This window comes from Pseudophryne corroboree, unplaced genomic scaffold, assembly GCF_028390025.1.
Source record: "Pseudophryne corroboree isolate aPseCor3 unplaced genomic scaffold, aPseCor3.hap2 scaffold_884, whole genome shotgun sequence".
Lineage (NCBI taxonomy): Eukaryota > Metazoa > Chordata > Amphibia > Anura > Myobatrachidae > Pseudophryne > Pseudophryne corroboree.
The window spans coordinates 109,603-126,660 of NW_026970463.1; the positions used below are offsets into that span (position 1 = coordinate 109,603).

Genomic DNA, 17,058 nt, shown 5'->3' on the forward strand with positions numbered 1-17,058 from the left:
TAACGTGTAGATGAAGCACTAACAGAAGGCTTTAAAATTTTCATTCTAGTGTCCTTCGTTTGGGAGAAAAATGCAAAGGTACAATACAGCTTTTCCTTGCCGATATCTCTCTTTTGCAAAGAGATAGGCATTGGAAAATTCAGGGCTATAACGTGTAGATGAAGCACTAATAGGAGGCTTTAAAATTTTCATTCTAGTGTCCTTCGTTTGGGAGAAACATGCAAAGGTACAATACAGCTTTTCCTTGCCGATATCTCTCTTTTGCAAAGAGATAGGCATTGGAAAATTCAGGGCTATAACGTGTAGATGAAGCACTAACAGGAGGCTTTAACATTTTCATTCTAGTGTCTTTCGTTTGGGAGAAAAATGCAAAGGTACAATACAGCTTTTCCTTGCCGATATCTCTCTTTTGCAAAGAGCTAGGCATTGGAAAATTCAGGGCTATAACGTGTAGATGAAGCACTAATAGGAGGCTTTAAAATTTTCATTCTAGTGTCTTTCGTTTGGGAGAAAAATGCAAAAGTACAATGCTGCTTTTCCTTGCCGATATCTCTCTTTTGCAAAGAGATAGGCATTGGAAAATTCAGGGCTATTACGTGTAGATGAAGCACTAACAGGAGGCTTTAAAATTTTCATTCTAGTGTCCTTCGTTTGGGAGAAAAATGCAAAGGTACAATACAGCTTTTCCTTGCCAATATCTCTCTTTTGCAAAGAGCTAGGCATTGGAAAATTCAGGGCTATTACGTGTAGATGAAGCACTAACAGGAGGCTTTAAAATTTTCATTCTAGTGTCTTTCGTTTGGGAGAAAAATGCAAAGGTACAATACAGCATTTCCTTGCCGATATCTCTCTTTTGCAAAGAGATAGGCATTGGAAAATTCAGGGCTATTACGTGTAGATGAAGCACTAAAAGGAGGCTTTAAAATTTTCATTCTAGTGTCTTTCGTTTGGGAGAAAAATGTAAAAGTACAATGCAGCTTTTCCTTGCCGATATCTCTCTTTTGCAAAGCGATAGGCATTGGAAAATTCAGGGCTATAACGTGTAGATGAAGCACTAACAGGAGGCTTTAAAATTTTCATTCTAGTGTCTTTCGTTTGGGAGAAAAATGTAAAAGTACAATGCAGCTTTTCCTTGCCGATATCTCTCTTTTGCAAAGAGATAGGCATGAGAAAATTCAGGGCTATAACGTGTATATGAAGCACTAACAGGAGGCTTTAAAATTTTCTTTCTAGTGTCTTTCGTTTGGGAGAAAAATGCAAAGGTACAATACAGCTTTTCCTTGCCGATATCTCTCTTTTGCTAAGAGATAGGCATTGGAAAATTCAGGGCTATAACGTGTAGATGAAGCACTAACAGGAGGCTTTAAAATTTTCATTCTAGTGTCCTTCGTTTGGGAGAAAAATGCAAAGGTACAATACAGCTTTTCCTTGCCGATATCTCTCTTTTGCAAAGAGATAGGCATTGGAAAATTCAGGGCTATAACGTGTAGATGAAGCACTAATAGGAGGCTTTAAAATTTTCATTCTAGTGTCCTTCGTTTGGGAGAAAAATGCAAAGGTACAATACAGCTTTTCCTTGCCGATATCTCTCTTTTGCAAAGAGATAGGCATTGGAAAATTCAGGGCTATAACGTGTAGATGAAGCACTAACAGGAGGCTTTAAAATTTTCATTCTAGTGTCTTTCGTTTGGGAGAAAAATGCAAAGGTACAATACAGCTTTTCCTTGCCGATATCTCTCTTTTGCAAAGAGCTAGGCATTGGAAAATTCAGGGCTATAACGTGTAGATGAAGCACTAACAGTAGACTTTAAAATTTTCATTCTAGTGTCTTTCGTTTGGGAGAAAAATGCAAAGGTACAATACAGCTTTTCCTTGCCAATATCTCTCTTTTGCAAAGAGCTAGGCATTGGAAAATTCAGGGCTATAACGTGTAGATGAAGCACTAACAGGAGGCTTTAAAATTTTCTTTCTAGTGTCTTTCGTTTGGGAGAAAAATGCAAAGGTACAATACAGTTTTTCCTTGCCGATATCTCTCTTTTGCAAAGAGATAGGCATTGGAAAATTCAAGGGCTATAACGTTTAGATGAAGCACTAACAGGAGGCTTTAAAATTTTCATTCTAGTGTCTTTCGTTTGGGAGAAAAATGCAAAGGTACAATACAGCTTTTCCTTGCCGATATCTCTCTTTTGCAAAGAGATAGGCATTTGAAAATTCAGGGCTATAACGTGTAGATGAAGCACTAACAGGAGGCTTTAAAATTTTCATTCTAGTGTCCTTCGTTTGGGAGAAAAATGCAAAGGTACATTACAGCTTTTCCTTGCCGATATCTCTCTTTTGCAAAGAGATAGGCATTGGAAAATTCAGGGCTATAACGTGTAGATGAAGCACTAACAGGAGGCTTTAAAATTTTCATTCTAGTGTCTTTCGTTTGGGAGAAAAATGCAAAGGTACAATACAGCTTTTCCTTGCCAATATCTCTCTTTTGCAAAGAGCTAGGCATTGGAAAATTCAGGGCTATAACGTGTAGATGAAGCACTAACAGGAGGCGAACATCCCCAAAGGGGAGTTCCTAAGATTAAAGAGGAACTGTTCGGATGAGGCAACCTACCGACACAAAAGTGAGGAGGTAGCGGCCCGTCTCAAGGAACGAGGCTACAGCAATAGATCCATTAAAAAGGCACGGAACTCCCTTTTGAAAACAACTAGGAATTCCCTCATCTTCCAAGAAAAGAAAGTGAAGGATCAAGATGACCTGAGATTTGTGGGAGACTTCTGTCAGGAGTGGAGACAACTTAAAGAAGGTATACAAAAACACTGGCATGTTCTGTTGTCTGACTCAGACCTAGCAACTAGCCTGGGAGACAAGGTCTCGATGAGCTGGAGAAGGTCACCCAACCTAAAGGACTATTGGGTACAAAGTCATTACCAACGACTCCCTTCCGTCTCTCCTTCAGTAAGAGGCACATACCCTTGTGGGACCTGCAGGGCCTGTGACTATATGAAGCCAACACAAGAAATCACAGACAAATTTGGTAACCAACACAGGATCTCCGATTACTTCAACTGCAAAACAACCAATGTGGTGTATTGCCTACAGTGCCTGTGTGGCAAAAGATATGTGGGAATAACCACACGGATGTTTAAACAACGGATTTTGGAACATGCAGGAACAATCCGAAACGTGGATAGGGATATGCAGAACTTCCGACAAATAACCACGGTGGCCAGACATTTTCATCTCCACCATAATGACAACACCCATCGAATGCAAGCTTTTGGCCTGGAAAAGGTCAAACTTGGAATCAGAGGGGGCGATGTAATGCAGGAACTACTCAAAAAGGAGAGCCAGTGGACCTACCTATTGGGAAGTTTAGCTCCATCAGGTCTCAACGAACACATAAACTATACGGTGTTCCTATGATGATTATTTACATGTGATATTGAGACACGCCATTTAGATCTCGATGGCGCCAATGTATGCGCTCTCTCTCTTTCTCTCTTTCCCCTTTCTTAACTCAACCTTTCCTTAGGCTCCAACAAATTCGTGCTACCCCGGCCTGCAAGACCTATTTTCATTACATGCTGTGTATCAGGCCACTTTTCATTAGATGTATCAACATAATAATTGCAATAGCAAATTAAATCACCAGTATATTTCAACAATATACAACTATTACCCCAATTTTTAACCTACTCCCCCCTTGGTGTCCTCCTTGACTCACCGTCCTTTCCCTTTCCTCCCCACTTTTCACCAGTTCTATTATTATCATTATTTTTATTTCTATAATTCTTACACATTCTGTACTCACTAGTATTCTTATTATTTGAATATACACACTCTTTAGACCGTTTTGAACAACAACTAGGTACACTTTTTGACATTACCTATCAAGGTAACATCTTTATCACCCACAAACATTTGTTTTGTGTTTTCTCACATGTGCACTTTTAATTTTGTGTTTAATGTCACTTTTTTCAATTTTGTCACTTTTATTCACATATTTTTCATCTCTGATACCACAACCATCAGGTCACAATTACATCTGCTCGATGATTTTTCGAGCAGACCTACACATAGAACCTAAATTAATCACCTGCAGTCAATTTCTACACAATCAGGTTTCATAACATTCACAATACAGAGCACCAACACTAATGATACACAACAACCAAACAAGCCTCCCCTGCACTGTAGTCACCCATTTCCCATTATTTAACCCTTTTTTTCCCCATTCTGTCATCCCTTCCCCCTCCCCTTCCAATTTTCCCTTCCCTCAATTACACCCCCCTTTTCTCCTCCCCCTTTTGTTTTCACTTCCCTCCCCCCCCCCCTCCCCCTTTCCCCCCTCTTTTTCCCCCCTCCCCCCCCCCTCCCTTTTCCTCCCCCCCCCCTCCCCCGCTTTTTTCCCCCTGGTCCCTCCATACCCATTTCCCCCCCCCCTCCCAAACCCCCGCCCCCCCCACCCCCCTTTTATAAAAAAAAAAATTTTTTATATTTATATTTATCTTTATAATCTCTAATCCTTAATTTTCATGTTTCATTTTTAATTTCTAATTTTATATTTATATTTATTCTTATTTTTACATTCTTTATATTTATTTTTATTTTACAGTTATATTTATTGTCTTATCTATACCTATCTCATACCCATTTACATTTATCATTATTATTACTATTATTTTCAAATTTATACTCATTTTTATTCTTATTTATTATTTTTTATTATTATCATTATTACTTTTATTTATTTTGCATTTTTCTCTCCTCCGTATTTCCCCAAATTTCAACTTCGTATTCATCAGTGCATAATTTTACTCTATACGGACTTTGGCGGGAAAGCCTAAACTTTAAGGTTATATTATCAAAGATGAATATTCGGCGAGGATAATGCACAATATTTCCATCTCCAGAACAAGATTTGTTCCTCTAAATAGAGTTTTATTTATTTATTATTTATCATAACCGTCTATTAATTAGTAAATTACAGTCACTTTTATCTTACTTACGACGATTGGGTCACCAACCTCTGTCACTGGCATATTTTGATTAACAGGTCGGTCATGTTTATATCTATTTTCATTATTTTTTATTATTATTTCCTATTATCCCTATTATGATTATTACTTTTATTTTGATATCACTATTATTATTAGTATTATCACAGGAGATATTTCCTCTTACTAATCAATTAATTTCTGCATTAAGAATGTCATAGCTTAAATCTCCTGAAACATATTGTCGATTCTAATTATGTTAAATGTATGTTTAGAAAACGCACATTGTCTTTAATCTTATTTTTCTGTTGGATTTTCAGCTTATATAACTGTGATTTGATTAACCATTATCCTCCATAAAAAAATTCTGTTTATTAATTAAACCGTTATTCGATATTTTTGATCTAACACACCATACGCTTTGAACATTACTTTAATTGATTCCATTGTGATCCACATATATTAACTTTCATTTATGGAGGTTTAATAGAATAAGCACTGCCTGGTGGATAGAATTGTTTAACAAAAATTATGCCATAATTAGTGGTCTACGTATATTAACTATTACTTATGGAGCTTCAATAGAATAAGCACAGCCAGGTGGATGGAAGCGCTGAACAAACCTATGCCATAATTAGGCAATTAAGAACTCAGGAAAGGGATTGGTTGATGATCCCCTTTTTAAATGCACCATCTGAACACCACCATAGGCTGCCAGGTGAGCAAGCCCAGGTGGTGAAACGTACGTCCAACTAACGGCCTCACGCACGGACTCCTCACTGCAGGAGGAGCCGTGACCAACAGCAGTCATTCAGAACGGCTGAGCGGCAATGATCCATCGAGTTCGGGGAGATCGCGAGTGGTAATGTACAATAACCTACGGGTCAGACTCACTCACCCGACACTCCCCACACACTCTCTCTCTTCCTGTCAACTTTCACTTTCACGGACAGACACCCGGTCTCCGGTGGCGCATCCGGACCCTGCAAGGCAAGTGGCAACAGGGTCCGCCTAACACCACATACGGCTTCTCAGGCTGCCGTCCGCTGCCTTTCTTTCCACGGCACAACCCACGATCCCACTCTCATCTGTCCTCCGCTCCAATGATGAGGTCAGACAGCAGATGGGATCAGTGAACTGGAGTGCCGACTATCCTTTGCCCTCAGAGTTACAGTCTCACACTTGACCAGTTACCTGCAGGTAATTTTGATAAAATAACAAGTACCAACGCATACAAAAACATGGCAATAAACAAGGCGCAATTATTGGGGATATAAACACCTGTGATTTTGTTTTAACTTGTGCCTATTAAGATAATATCAATTGTTACCTAGCAACAGCAATGTTTTTTATTAGGAGCAGGTCTGTTTTGTGCAATCTCATTGCACAATAAATGTTGTTAAATGATGCAGTGTTATTAACACAATTGTGATTTAGTCTATTACTGTGGGCCTTTTTATTTCATTTTCGGACTCTGGCTCAGACCCAAGTGGCGCATTTAGGACCCTGCAAGGCTCATAAGCATCAGGGCCCATCTAACACCACGTTGGGGTCTCTAGCCAGTGTGCCAGTTCTATCTTTTTTCTGTGACACAGTCGACGGTCCTACTCTCATCTTTCCTCCGCTCATGAATGAGGTTAGACAGCAGATGGGACTAGCAGACTAGAGTGTCACTATCTAATTTTCTACTATCCATGCCAGCATAATCTTGTTTTTTCTTTATTTGCATTTGTTACATACCTGACAAACAACACTAATGTGTCAGTTTTTCATTCAAGATACAAATGAATCATTTTGGAGACAGAATGTTGCAGTAAAACCCAATTGTAACTATGTATTCTCTAACAGACATGGATATTATTTTCTCTTTAACATGGAAGAGATGTTAAAACACAGATTTACTCTGTGAAATATGGGGAGAAGCTGATCTCACATACACAGCAGTATTTTTCTGCAAGGTGTAATTAATTATATCACCAATATCATCTCTGCTGCTCACAGGATATTTTTGATAGATTACTATCATTTTTTGTCATTAATTTCTGTGATTACTGCTGTTCATTGGATAAGTTTGATAGATTACTATCATTTTTCTTATCATCCATTGTTGAGCAAAATATACAAATAATTTTAAGATGATGATATTTGCTCTTTTTTGAATTATTCATATTTTTACCACTGTTTAAAAGGGGAATAAGTAATTGATACGTCTAATATACCCCTGTTATTTTATTTTAGTTGAGTATTGGATAAATAAAAGCTAAGTTTTAATTATAGACAGTTTTCATCTTTTTCACATCATTAATCATCAAAAGAGTGCTCCAAATATAGGAATTTCTTCTATTTGGTAAGATGTGGGCTCTTCCACACCCACCAAATCATTCTGTATCTGGTACACTATTCCTGGGAGCACCTCCAACGTCAGAATAGTTGCCCACTTGGGCTTGATATATTTTTTCTGTTTAGTTGGTTGTTTGAGATTTAGTCATTCAATTATAACCAGTCTGGTGCAGGGTAAACCAAGTTTTGCCACAAAAGTCAATACTGACAAAGGCTAATAATCATTCATCTAGAACGTTTCCTAGAAAAACTTTAAAAAGTCAATAATCTGGAGAATTTTTGTAAGAAACACATTGGTACTTTCCCATGATGAGTGAGTGCTTCAGGATTTCTTGCACTTACATGGGCTATTAACCAAAAGGTTGGTGGTTCAATCCCACCCAGGGATGTAATTGACCTTGTCATCAGATTTTGGTGATCTTTAAGTAGACAAGTCAAAATTTCAAACCCCCTCTTATGGTGTAGGGTACCTGGCCTTCTCTGACGTAATCAGAGTTAGATTTAATTAAGTGATTTTATAAAAAACAGCTAGGAAGCACAATTTAGCAGTGGGTTGCAGAGAAAAAAATAACATTTTAAACCTACCGGTAATTTTTTTTTCTCGTAGTCCGTAGAGGATGATGGGGACTCCGTAAGGACCATGGGGGATAGACGGGCTCCGCAGCAGACATGGGCACTTTAAGAAAGACTTTAGATCTGGGTGTGCACTGGCTCCTCCCTCTATGCCCCTCCTCCATACCTCAGTTAGAGAAACTGTGCCCAGAGGAGACGGACAGTACGAGGAAAGGATTTTTGTTAATCCAAGGTCAAGATTCATACCAGCCACACCCATCACACCGTATAACTTGTGATATACTACCCAGTTAACAGTATGAATCAAATCTAACTCTGATTACATCAGAGAAGGCCAGGTACCCTACACCATAGCAGGGGTTTTCGAAATTTTGACTTGTCTACTTAAAGATCAACAAAATCTGATAATAAGTTCAATTACATCCCTGGGTGGGATTGAACCACCAACCTTTTGGTTAATAGCCGTATACACTAACTGATTGCGCCACAGCGAAACTTTGCAAAAGTACATACTGACAAAGGCTAATAAGCATTCATCTAGAACGTTTCCTATAAAAACTTTAAATAGTCAATAATCTGGAGACTTTTTGTAAGATGTTTCTTCCATCAACCAATGAAGAAACACATTGGTACTTTCCCATGATGAGTGAGTGCTTCAGGATCTCTTGCACTTACATGTGCAGCAGAGTACTGTAATGGAAGCATGCTGGGTCCATAACCCAGAGGTAGGCAGATTGAAACTATCCTCTGCTATATGACTTGTCTACTTAAATATTACCAAAATTTGATCACAAGGTCAATTACGTCCCTGGATGGGATTGAACCACCAACCTTTTGATTAATAGCTGAACACACTAACCGATTGCGCCACAGAGACACTTTGCGAAAAGTACATACTGACAAAGACTAATAAGCATTCATCTAGAACGTTTCCTAGAAAAACTTTAAAAAGTCAATAACCTGGAGAGTTTTTGTAAGATGTTTCTTCCAGCAACCAATGAAGAAACACATTGGTACTTTCCCATGATGAGTGAGTGCTTCAGGATCTCTTGCACTTACATGTGCAGCAGAGTACTGCAATGGAAGCATGCTGGGCCCATAACCCAGAGGTAGGCAGATTGATACTATCCTTTGCTATATGCATTTTTTTTGTTCATTAAAGTAATCCAAAACTGGGATTGATATTTTAGCTTTTATTTTTACTTAAAGTACAATAACTTTTACCATTTTAATTTGTTTTAATAGTATATTGACAGTGTTGTTTTCTTTCAAAAATCCAATTAATTTTCTTTACCCGATTATTAAAATGGTAAGTGACAAAAACAAACTACATTGTCACCAGAAGAGCAATACAAAATGTACAAGTGATATATTAAAATCATCTTTCCAGCTTGAATTTCAATGATGCATTGGGGCAACGATTTTGTGAGAAACATCTTCACCCTTAAATAAAGATTTTCTTAATTCCTTACCTGTGTGCTAATTAGATATCACCTTGTTTTCACATTAAACAGACTTCCACATGAGAAAGCAGCAAGGATGCAGTGGCGTTAATGTTTCCTGGTGTCAACCTGTATTATTTCAGTAGATATTGAAATGAGGATGCATCTTGCTGCCTTTCCAATGAAGCAAGTTTAATTTAGTAATAGGTGAAAAACCATCCCTACAAATATGTTAATCAGATACTTGGCTTTGTGGACACTTTTCAGAGAACAAATTAGTTAGCATAAAAATAAAGCCAGAAAATGAAGAGCTGTTTAATCACTCAATTGGATTTTTCTGCCAGCATATTTCTTTTTCTCTGCAACCCACTGCTAAATTGTGCTTCCTAGCTGTTTTTTTTATAAAATCACTGATTCAAATCTAACTCTGATTACATCAGAGTAGGCCAGGTACCCTACACCATAAGAAGGGGGTTTGAAATTTTGACTTGTCTACTTAAAGATCACCAAAATCTGATAACAAGGTCAATTACATCGCTGGGTGGGATTGAACCACCAACTCTTTGATTAATAACCAAACACACTAACCGATTGCGCCACAGAGACACTTTACAAACATACATACTGACAAAGGCTAATAAGCATTCATCTAGAACGTTTCCTAGAAAAACTTTAAAAAGTCAATAATCTGGAGAGTTTTTGTAAGATGTTTCTTCCATCAACCAACGAAGAAACACATTGGTACTTTCCCATGATGAGTGAGTGCTTCAGGATCTCTTGCACTTACATGTGCAGCAGAGTACTGCAATGGAAACATGCTGGGCCCATAACCCAGAGGTAGGCAGATTGAAACTATCCTCTGCTATATGCATTTTTTTTTGTAAATTAAAGTAATCCAAAACTGGGATTGATATTTTTGCTCTTTTATTTTTACTTAAAGTACAATAACTTTTACCATTTTAATTTGTTTTAATAGTATATTGACAGTATTGTTTTCTTTCAAAAATCCACTTAATTTTCTTTACCCTATTATTAAAATGGTAATTGACAAAAACAAACTACATTGTCACCAGAAGAGCAATACAAAATGTACAAGTGATATATTAAAATCATCTTTCCAGCTTGAATTTCAATGATGCATTGGGGCAACGATTTTGTGAGAAACACCTTCACCCTTAAATAAAGATTTTCTTAATTCCTTACCTGTGTGCTAATTAGATATCACCTTGTTTTCACATTAAACAGACTTCCACATGCGAAAGCAGCAAGGATGCAGTGGCGTTAATGTTTCCTGGTGTCAACCTGTATTATTTCAGTAGACATTGAAATGAGGATGCATCTTGCTGCCTTTCCAATGAAGCAAGTTTAATTCAGTAATAGGTGAAAAACCATTCCTACAAAGGTGTTAATCAGAGACTTGGCTTTGTGGACACTTTTCAGAGAGCAAATTTGTTAGCATAAACATAAAATCAGAAAATGAAGAGCTGTTTAAACAGCTACTGCCTGAGGGTCTCTTGACCTGGTGCAATACCTCTGTAGCTTTTTGTTGAGGCGGGACGCCATCATGTCTATCTGGAACAGTCCCCACCGACTTGCAATCTGTGCGAAGACTTCCTGATGGAGTCCCCACTCTCCTGGATGTAGGTCGTGTCTGCTGAGGAAGTCTGCTTCCCAGTTGTCCACTCCCGGAATGAACACTGCTGACAGTGCGCTTACATGATTCTCCACCCAGCGAAGAATTCTGGTGGCTTCCGCCATCGCCACTCTGCTCCTTGTGCCGCCTTGGCGGTTTACATGAACTACTGCGGTGACGTTGTCTGACTGGATCAGAACTGGTTGGTCGCGAAGTAAGGTCTCCGCTTGACATAGGGCGTTGTATATGGCCCTTAGCTCCAGGATGTTGATGTGAAGACAAGTCTCCTGACTTGACCAAAGACCTTGGAAATTTCTTCCCTGTGTGGCTGCTCCCCAACCTCGGAGGCTCGCGTTCGTGGTCACCAGGATCCAGTCCTGAATGCCGAACCTGCGGCCCTCTAGAAGGTGAGCACTCTGCAGCCACCACAGGAGAGATACCCTGGCCCTGGGGGACAGGGTGATCAACTGATGAATCTGTAGATGTGACCCGGACCACTTGTCCAGTAGGTCCCATTGCAAGATCCTCGCATGGAACCTGCCGAAGGGAATGGCCTCGTATGATGCCACCATCATTCCCAGGACTCGAGTGCAGTGATGCACTGACACCTGTTTTGGTTTCAATAGGTTCCTGACCAGAGTCATGAGTTCCTGGGCCTTTTCTATCGGAAGATAAACCCTTTTCTGGTCCGTATCCAGAATAATGCCCAAGCAAAGTCAGACGAGTCGTAGGAACCAACTGCGACTTCGGGATATTGAGAATCCAGCCGTTTTGCTGTAACACCTTCAATGAAAGTTATACGCTGTTCAGCAACTGCTCTCTTGATCTCGCTTTTATGAGGAGATCGTTCAAGTACGGGATAATTGTGACACCTTGCTTTCGCAGGAGCACCATAATTTCTGTCATTACCTTGGTGAAAATTCTCGGAGAAAATTCTGGAGAGACCAAACGGCAACGTCTGAAATTGGTAATGACAATACTGTACCGCAAATCTTAGGTACGCCTGATGAGGTGGATAAATGAGTACATGAAGGTATGCATCCTTTATGTCCAGAGATATCATAAAATCCCCCCCTTCTAGGCTGGCGATGACCGCTCTTAGCGATTCCATCTTGAACTTGAACCTTTTCAAGTATAGGTTCAGGGATTTTAAATTTAATATGGGTCTGACCAAACCGTCCGGTTTTGGGACTACAAACAGGGTCGAATAATTTCCCTTTCCTTGTTGAAGCAGGGGAACCTTGACCACCACCTGTTGAAGATACAATTTGTGAATTGCATTTAACACTATCTCCCTTTCCTGGGGAGAAGATGGTAGGGCCGATTTGAAAAACCGGCGAGGAGGCACCTCTTCGAATTTCAGCTTGTAACCCTGAGAAACAATTTCTATTGCCTAGGGATCCACCTGCGAATGAACCCAGATGTGGCTGAAAACTCGAAGACGTGCCCCCAACTGGGCGGACTCCTTTAGCGGAGCCCCAGCGTCATGCGGTGGATTTTGTAGAGGCCGGGGAGGACTTCTGTTCCTGGGAACTAGCTGTGTTGTGCAGCTTCTTCCCTCTGCCCTTACCTCTGGCAAGAAAGGACGCACCTCGTACTTTCTTGTTTCTCTGTGATCGAAAGGACTGCATTTGATAATGTGGTGCTTTCTTAGGCTGTGAGGGAATATAAGGCAAAAAATTTGATTTACCAGCTGTAGCTGTGGAGACAAGGTCCGAGAGACCTTCCCCAAACAATTCCTCACCCCTGTAAGGTAAAACCTCCATATGCCTTTTTGAGTCGGCATCACCTGTCCATTGCCGGGTCCATAGGACTCGTCTAGCAGAAATCGACATAGCGTTTATTCTAGAACCCAGTAGACTAATGTCACTTTGAGCATCTCTCATATATAGGACAGCATCTTTTATATGCCCTATGGTCAATAACATAGCATCCTTATCTAGGGTCTCAATCTCTGCTGATAAGGTATCTGTCCATGCTGCCACCGCGCTACAACCTCGGCCGACGCAATTGCCGGTCTGAGTAAGGTACCAGAATGTGTGTAAATGGACTTTAGGGTAACCTCCTGCTTGCGGTCAGCAGGGTCCCTGATGGTAGCCGTATCCTGGGATGGCAGCGCTACCTTTTTGGATAAGCGTGTCAATGCTTTATCCACCCTAGGGGAGGATTCCCACCGTATCCTGTCCATTGGCGGGAAAGGATACGCCATAAGAATCCTTTTGGGAATCTGCAGCTTTTTGTCTGGAGATTCCCAAGCTTTTTCACATAATTCGTTCAACTCATGTGAGGGGGGAAAGGTTATCTCAGGTTTCTTTCCCTTATACATGTGTACCCTCGTGTCAGGGACAGGGGACTCTGTGATGTGCAAAACATCTTTTATTGCAATAATCATATATCGAATACATTTAGCCAATTTTGGTTGTAACTTTGCATCATCGTAGTCGACACTGGAGTCAGAATCCGTGTCGGTATCTGTGTCAACTATTTGGGATAGTGGGCGCTTTTGAGACCCCGAAGGTCCCTGCGACATAGGGACAGGCATGGGTTGACTCCCTGACTGTTCCCTAGCTTCAGCTTTGTCTAATCTCTTGTGTAATAAGTTTACATTAGCACTTAAAACATTCCACATATCCATCCAGTCAGGTGTCGGCGTTGTCGATGGAGACACCACATTAATTTGCTCCTGCTCCTCTCTAGGAGAGCCTTCTACCTCAGACATGTCGACACACGTGTACCGACACACCATACACTCACGGAATCCTCTTATCTGAGGACAGTTCCCCAACAAGGCCCTTTGGAGAGACAGAGAGAGAAAGTATGCCAGCACACACCCCAGCGCTATATGACCCAGGAAAAAAACACAATCATTTTATGTTTACCCAGTAGCGCTGTATTTCCATATATATATGCGCCTAATTATGTGCCCTCTCTTCTTTAAGACCCTCTTTCTACCGTGGTATAAGCAGGGGAGAGTCCATGGAGCTTCCCCTCAGCGGTGCTGTGGAGAAAATGGCGCTGGTGAGTGCTGAGGGAGAAGCCCCACCCCCTCAGCGACGGGCTTCTGTCCCGCTCAAATATAGTAAAAAAATGGCGGGGGCTCTTATATATATATACAGTGCCTAGCTGCATATATATTTATTTTGCCAAAGAGAGGTCTATATTGCTGCCCAGGGCGTCCCCCCTGCGCCCTTCACCCTTACACTGACTGCCGTGTGTGAGGTGTATGGGAGCAATGGAGCACAGCTTTACTGCTGTGCGTTACCTCAGTGAAGATCATGAAGTCTTCCGCCGCCTCTGAAGTCTTCTTTTCTTCTCATACTCACCCGGCTTCTATCTTCCGGCTCTGCGAGGGGGACGGCGGCGCGGCTCTGGGACGGACGGCGAGGGTGAGACCTGCGTACCGATCCCTCTGGAGCTAATGCTGTACAGTAGCCTAAGAAGCAGAGCCTATCAACTCACAGAAGTAGGTGTGCATCTCTCCCCTCCGCCCCTCGATGCAGGGAGTCTGTTGCCAGCAGGCTCCCTGAAAATAAAAAAATCTAACAAATATACTTTCTGTCAGGAAACTCAGGAGAGCTCCCTGAAAAGCACCCAGTCTCCTCTGGGCACAGTAGTAAACTGAGGTCTGGAGGAGGGGCATAGAGGGAGGAGCCAGTGCACACCCAGATCTAAAGTCTTTCTTAAAGTGCCCATGTCTCCTGCGGAGCCCGTCTATCCCCCATGGTCCTTACGGAGTCCCCAGCATCCTCTAGGACGTAAGAGAAAAATTATGCTGGCAGAAAAATCCAATTGAGTGATTAAACAGCTCCAGAGCTGCTCTGTAAGGCAAGTAAAAGGGTGTGGGCCCTGCAGCACTACCTGTAGTTTGCATTGTGCATTGGAAGCCTAGTTTGCTGTCTGTTTCCACTTCTTTTTTCTTGAGCCCCTCCCGTCTATACCCTTGTGCACTATCCTGACTTCTCCTCCCGTCTGCTTACTTTGTGCCTTCCAATGCACAATGCAAACTACAGGTAGTGCTGCAGGGCCCACACCCTTTTACTTGCCTTACAGAGCAGCTCTTGAGCTGTTACAGTGCCCAGCTGCTGCAAGAAATCAGCGTGAATGCTTCAGGGGCTGGGGCATGGCCAACATGAGCCCCACACCGAAGGAGGGTGGGGGTGTTTAATGCGAACTAGGGGTCTCGCACAATGCGAACTACAGGTAGTGCTGCAGGGCCCACACCCTTTTACTTGCATTACAGAGCAGCTCTGGAGCTGTTACAGTGCCCAGCTGCTGCAAGAAATCAGCTTGAATCCTTCAGGGGCTGGGGCATAGCCAACATGAGCCCCACACCGACGGAGGGTGGAGGTGTTTAATGCGAACTAGGGGTCATCCAAGTGCCGCAAAAGGCCGCCATGCCCTGCACGCCCCTTTTCTCTTTTCATATGCAGACGAGGGTTGAAGCCAACTTTGACCCACTGCTTGGATGACATCGCCATATGCAAATCCATCTGCTGCAGGCCTTCCCCCAGGAATGCTTGCACTAGTTGTTGCATTTGGTTTGTTGTTTGGGGGTGCTTCAGTATTAGGCAGCCTTCTGCCCTCCCATGTTCATCTGAAAATATGTGTTCTCCCTGCAGTTGTTGTCCCCAGATGAGAGTTCCCTTGTGCTGCCTCAGTTGAATCTCCTTTACTTGACAGAGATGTGCCTGAGCAGCGGCCCTCCCCAGCCCTATCCCAAATCATACTTATTTTGCATAGGAGATACCATGGTCATGAAGACTGTTCTCCCAGGGTGCGGTTCATTCATTGCATTCTGGGTATGCTGACCCCTGTGATTTCCCCAAATGTGGGAAACTCGACTGCATTATTTAATGCGAACTAGGGGTCATCCAAGCACCGCAAAAGGCCGCCATGCCCTGCATACCCCTTTTCTCTTTTCATAAGCAGACGAGGTTTGAAGCCAACCTTGACCCACTGCTTGGATGACATCACTTGCTGCCTTTCCAATGAAGCAAGTTTAATTTAATAATAGGTGAAAAACCATCCCTACAAAGGTGATAATCAGATACTTGGCTTTGTGGACACTTTTCAGAGCACAAATTTGTTAGCATAAAAATAAAGCCAGAAAATGAAGAGCTGTTTAATCACTCAATTGGATTTTTCTGCCAGCATATTTCTTTTTCTCTGCAACCCACTGCTAAATTGTGCTTTGTGGCTGTTTTTTTTATAAAATCACTTAATCAAATCTAACTCTGATTACATCAGAGAAGGCCAGGTACCCTACACCATAAGAGGTGGTTTGAAATTTTTACTTGTCTACTTAAAGATCACCAAAATCTGATAACAAGGTCAATTACGTCCCTAGGTGGGATTGAACCACCAACCTTTTGGTTAACAACTGAACACGCTAACTGTTTGTGCCTCAGAGACACTTTGCGAAAGTACATACTGACAAAGGCTAATAAGCATTCATCTAGAACGTTTCCTAGAAAAACTTTAAAAAGTCAATAATCTGGAGAGTTTTTGTAAGATGTTTCTTCCATCAACCAATGAAGAAACACATTGGTACTTTCCCATGATGAGTGAGTGCTTCAGGATCTCTTGCACTTACATGTGCAGCAGAGTACTGTAATGGAAGCATGCTGGGTCCATAACCCAGAGGTAGGCAGATTGAAACTATCCTCTGCTATATGCATTGTTTTTTGTTAATTAAAGTAATCCAAAACTGGGATTGATATTTTTGCTCTTTTATTTTTACTTAAAGTACAATAACTTTTACCATTTTAATTTGTTTTAATAGTATATTGACAGTATTGTTTTCTTTCAAAAATCCACTTAATTTTCTTTACCCTATTATTAAAATGGTAATTGACAAAAACAAACTACATTGTCACCAGAAGAGCAGTACAAAATATACAAGTGATATATTAAAATCATCTTTCCAGCTTTAATTTCAATGATGCCTTGGTGCAACAATTTTGTGAGAAACATCTTCACCCATAAAGAAAGATTTTCTTAATTCCTTACCTGTGTGCTGATTAGATATCACCTTGTTTTCACATTAAACAGACTTCCCCTTGAGGAAGCAGCAAG

At 41.1% G+C, this 17,058-nt stretch overlaps 1 pseudogene; it reads left to right on the top strand.

Moving 5' to 3' along the window:
- Positions 1-15,706: 15,706 nt before the first annotated feature.
- On the top strand, positions 15,707-15,885 carry LOC135043932 (U1 spliceosomal RNA; annotated as a pseudogene).
- Positions 15,886-17,058: the final 1,173 nt, after the last annotated feature.